A 6,000-nucleotide genomic window follows, 5' to 3' on the forward strand; every position below is an offset into this window, starting at 1 on the left:
AATAGAGAACCCAGAAGTGGACCCTGAAATGTACGGTCATCTAATATTCGATAAAGGAGGAAAGACTATCCATTGGAAGAAAGACAGTCTCTTCAATAAATGGTGCTGGGAAAATTGGACATCCACATGCAGAAGAATGAAACTGGACCACTCTCTTTCACCATACACAAAGATAAACTCAAAATGGATGAGAGATCTAAATGTGAGATAAGATTCCATCAAAATCCTAGAGGAGAACACAGGCAACACCCTTTTTGAACTTGGCCAAAGTAATTTTTTGCAAGATACATCCACAAAGGCAAAAGAAACAAAAGCAAAAATGAACTATTGGGACTTCATCAAGATAAGAAGCTTTTGCACAGCAAAGGATACAGTCAATAAAACTAAAAGACAACCTACAGAATGGGAGAAGATATTTGCAAATGACATATCAGATAAAGGGCTAGTTTCCAAGATCTATAAAGAACTTATTAAACTCAACAGCAAAGAAACAAACAATCCAATCATGAAATGGGCAAAAGACATGAAGAGAAATCTCACAGAGGAAGACGTGGACATGGCCAACAAGCACGTGAGAAAATGCTCTGCATCACTTGCCATCAGGGAAATACAAATCAAAACCACAATGAGATACCACCTCACACCAGTGAGAATGGGGAAAATTAACAAGGCAGGAAACCACAAATGTTGGAGAGGATGCGGAGAAAAGGGAACCCTCTTACACTGTTGGTGGGAATGTGAACTGGTGCAGCCACTCTGGAAAACTGTGTGGAGGTTCCTCAAAGAGTTAAAAATAGACCTGCCCTACGACCCAGCACTGTTGGGGATTTACCCCAAAGATTCAGATGCAATGAAACGTCGGGACACCTGCACCCCGATGTTTCTATCAGCAATGGCCACACTAGCCAAACTGTGGAAGGAGCCTCGGTGTCCATCGAAAGATGAATGGATAAAGAAGATGTGGTTTATGTATACAATGGAATATTACTCAGCCATTAGAAACGACAAATACCCACCATTTGCTTCAACGTGGATGGAACTGGAGGGTATTATGCTGAGTGAAATAAGTCAATCGGAGAAGGACAAACAGTGTATGTTCTCATTCATTTGGGGAATATGAATAATAGTGAAAGGGAATATAAAGGAAGGGAAAAGAAATGTTGGGAAATATCAGGAAGGGAGACAGAACATAAAGACTCCTAACTCGGGGAAACGAACTAGGGGTGGTGGAGGGGGAGGAGGGCGGGTGTTGGAGGGGAATGGGTGACGGGCACTGAGGTGGACACTTGACGGGATGAGCACTGGGTGTTTTTTTGTATGTTGGTAAATTGAACACCAATAAAAATTAATTAAAAAAAAAACAAAGTGTCTTTTTGGTTCTTTTTTATAAATTATATCTCTTTATTGATCATCTCTATTTGGTATGACATCCTTCTACTGATTTCCTATAGTTCTTTGCTCTTGGCTTCCTTTAGCTCTTTGGACATATTTAAGACAATTGATTTAAAGTCTTTGTCTAGGGTGATCCCTGGATGGCTCAGCAGTTTAGTGCCTGCCTTAGACCTAGGGTGTGATCCTGGAGTCCCAGGATCGAGTCCCGCATCGGCCTCCCTGAAGGGAGCCTGCTTCTCCCTCTGCCCCTCTCTCTCTCTGTCTCTCATGAATAAATAAATTTTTAAAATCTTTAAAAAAAGGTCTTTGCCTAGTAAATCCAGCATCTCTTCAAGGAAGTTTCTATTAATTTCCTTTTACCTGTGAATGGGCCATGCTCTCTACTTTCTTTGCATGCCTTTCAATTTTTGTTGAAAACTGGATATTCTGAATATTACAATATGGCAACCCTTGAAATACTATTCTCGCTACTCCCCAGGTTTTGTTTTTGCTTCTTGGTGTAGGTGGTTGTTTGTATGTTTAATAGTCTAAACTATTTTTGTAAAGTCTCTATTCTGGAATATGTCCAGTGGAATTTGCATTCAATTAGCTTAGTGGTCAACTAGTATTTTGACAGAATTTCCTTAAATGCCTGGAGTCAAGAAAAGCAAAACAGAAGAGGAAACAAGAGAAAGAAAAAGTACTCTCCCAATTTTTGCCAACTGGTTCTGTGTTGGGGGACTCCTTCAATGCTTAGCCAAATCCATTAACGACTCTGCTTTAGCCTTCAGTTCTTGCTTGCACAAATCCTGAAGGTCAGCCAGAAGTGAAAGCTTAGGTCTTCTCAGGCCTTTTCTGATCATGTGTGCAGCTCTGGGCATGCATGTGGCTCTCTCGATTTCCCAGTACACATGAAAGCTATTAAAAACTCTTATTCTCCCACATATTTCCTTTTGCAGCCTCTTCTTTCTCAGGCCTTTCAGTCTATCTATTGGTTGTCTTAATTATTATTCTTTTCCTGGGCTGTTCCAGACAATACTGCCTTTAAATGCTTTCTGCAAAAACTACCCAGAAAGCCCGAAGAATGCTTTAAGTCAGGTGAAATAAAGGCAGGCCCTTAATCTTTGAGAATAAGACCCATATTGCTCTCTCTGGTGGTATCAACCTGTGCCATGACTGCAAGATGTGATATTCCTGGCTGCTGGAGACCTGCGAAGTAGGAAGGTGGTAGGCAGGTGATCAGAAACACCACTGTACTCTTTTACTGCAAAGCAGCCATTTCTTTTTACACTACCTATTGTAAGTTTTTCACTAGATTCCAGACTTTTCACAAAATTTGGCAGCTTTTACCATCTATGTATTTTTGTGGAGAGATGGAACCCTGGAGTTCCGTAGTCTGCAATTTTTGGTGATGTCACTCAACAAGCAAAGATGCTATAAATTTTTTGTTATCTTCTAGAGTTCTTATAAAGTTGATTTTGACAGTGTTTGTCAGTTTATTTCCTGCTTTTGTGAATGGAAGGACTTTTGGAGTTTCCTATTCTGTCTTTTTGCTGATGTAACTCAAACACAGGGATTCTTTATTTCTGGACAAATTGCCCATCCCAGTATTTTATCCCACCAAAGAACTATTGCTGGAAGGAGACAATGTCTGGCCACTCTGGCTTCAATTTTGGTTTAGTGTTAACTCTCAGCTCCAGCATTTTTCATTGGAGGAAGCTCTGTCTTAAGGAGATAGGATTTATTAAAATGACCAGCAGCACTTCTATTAGAGCAATCTCTACATTTTTTAAAAAAAGATTATATAGGGGTGCCTGGCTGGCTCAGTCAGAAGAGCATGCATCTGTTGATCTTGGGTTCATGAGTTCAAGCCCCATGTTGGGTGTAGAGATTACTTAAAAATAAATAAACTAAAAAAACTAACTAAATAAATAAATAAACTTTAAAAAAGTAACTAAAAAACAGGGACTCCTGGGTGGCTTAGTGGTTGAGTGTCTGCTTTTGGTTCAGGTTGTGATCCCAGAGTCCCCAGGGTCGAGTCCCACATCAGGCTTCCTGCATGGACCCTGCTTCTCCCCCTGCCTATGTCTCTGGCTCTCTCTCTGTGAGTCTCTCATGAATAAATAAATAAAATCTTTTAAAAAAGTAACTAAAAAATAAAAATAAAAAGACTATTTAGCTTTTCTTCTCTCCTTTGTGCTTTACTTTCCATTAACACATTTTCTTCCTTTTACTTGCTGTATTTTCTTGTTTCTTTGCATTTAACATGCATGTCAATTTTATAATCAGAAAAAAAATCAATATTTTTCAAAAACAGGTAAGTATCTTGTTTCATAAATGAGATAAAAGAAGTTTCATGAATGTGACAAGAAAAAATCCAAGCTCCTTACTAAAGCTTATGAAGAACAGTTACCTTTTTTTTCAGTTACATTTTTCAATTGTCTTTTAACCTGAGGAAAAATATAAATAGTTGCAGTATTACTTTATTATATTACAGTGTTCTAGAATTTATAGTTAATAATTTTTCTGCCTTTCTTTAGGTCACTGTAGTCATACATATCTGGAGGAATGGTTCTGGTAGGTTGAACTAATATTCAGTAAGCAGTCTTCAGTTTATAACCTATTGGAAATATATTTACCTAATGCTCATATAAAAAAACAAGTTAATTTTTTTTCAGAGATCACAGTCAGGTTTAGAATAAGCCAGCTAAGATTCAGGATTTCTCTTTTTCTCAGATATTATCAGCAAAATATCATTTCCTCCCATAATTACCTATACACTCATATACACAGAAATAGTCACATAAACATTATTTACTTTTCTATAACAAAAAATTATCTCAAGAGTATATTTCTGTCTCTGCCCTACATTCAGATACATTTCTGTGTGCTAAGTCACAAGCAAACTTAACTTCAGCTCTCATTGACTTGGCCTAGAGTTATAGTTGAGTCTCACAGTTCAAGGCCTACACTATAGGTAAACAACTTTCCCAGAAAAATTCTCCAAATGAGGGAGCATTCTGGAAACAAATAACAGAATGAGATAAGGATAAAGTTGATGTCAGGCTCTAGAAATTGAGATTGTCTGTGAACCTTTCAATAAAACCCTGCCTTTTTAGTCATCTCTTCTGGCAGAAGTAGAGCTTTCTTAATCATAGTGAAATAGAAATTAAATGCTTCTCTACTGCTCATTTCTCTGGAAAACATGATGTATTTTCTTCTCATTTACCAGTCATTTGCACATATTTGCTGATACTTTGATTGGTGGGTCATAACACATTAGAAATTATCAACCTAAAAAAAACTATCAATCTTGGCTCACTGGAATAATAATAACTACTAGGACATCGATAAGAACTATCCTATTTTATAGCTGCTGTGGGATTTATTGAGAAAAAAGCATAGCACTAAACTGGAATTTGGTAGATGTTCGGAGTTTATATAGCACAAGTGTATATATAAGAGCTTTTGCTTCTTTACATGGGCTAGACTTGACTTTAGGGAGTGCAGTGTATGTAAAAAATTGTACATATGTGCCAAGTTTTGTTTATAGGCATGTTCCCTTACTTAGTCATGAGCTTTGTGTCTCCTGTGCAATGGGAATTGGAACAGCTACCAATTTTGTAGTCTGTGCCTTTGCCCTAGCACCCCCTGGGTGCACTAAGTATATTAGGTAAGCAGAAGTAAGATGCTTTATCTAGAACTTCTGTCAGCCTGAATAAGTATCATGATGACACTAAATTCCTATCTTTCAATAGTAACTCTGAACATGAACGGGCTTAATGACCCCATCAAAAGGTGCAGCGTTTCAGACTGGAAAAAAAAAGCAGGACCCATCTATTTGCTGTCTACAAGAGACTCATTTTAGACGTAAGGACACCTACAGCCTGAAAATAAAAGGTTGGAGAACCATTTACCATTCAAATGGTCCTCAAAATAAAGCAGCGGTAGCCATCCTTATATCAGTAAAATGTTTATCCCAAAGACTGTAGTAAGAGATGAAGAGGGACACTATACCATACTTAAAGGATATATCCAACAAGAGGACCTAACAATCATGAATATGTATACCCCGAATGTGGGAACTCCCAAGTATATCAATCAATTAATAACCAAAGATAAGACATACTTAGAAAATAATACACTTATACTTAGTGACTTGAATATAGTGCTTTCTACAATCGACAGATCTTCTAAGCACAACATCTCCAAAGAAACAAGAGCTTTATTATTTTTTTCGATTTTATTTTTTTATTTATCTTTTTTTGTAAATTTATTTTTTATTGGTGTTCAATTTGCCAACATATAGAATAATACCAAGTGCTCATCCCATCAAGTGCCCCCCTCAGTGCCCGTCACCCAGTCACCCCCACCCCCAACCAACCTCCCCTTCCACCACCCCTAGTTCGTTTCCCAGAATTAGGAGTCTCTCATGTTCTGTCTCCCTTTCTGATATTTCCCACTCATTTTTTCTCCTATCCCCTTTACTCCCTGTCACTATTTTTTATATTCCCCAAATGAATGAGACCATATAATGTTTGTCCTTCTCCGATTGACTTATTTCACTCAGCATAATACCCTCCAGGTCCATCCACATCGAAGCAAATGGTGGGTATTTGTCGTTTCTAA

This window comes from Vulpes vulpes, chromosome X, assembly GCF_048418805.1.
Source record: "Vulpes vulpes isolate BD-2025 chromosome X, VulVul3, whole genome shotgun sequence".
NCBI classification, from domain to species: domain Eukaryota; kingdom Metazoa; phylum Chordata; class Mammalia; order Carnivora; family Canidae; genus Vulpes; species Vulpes vulpes.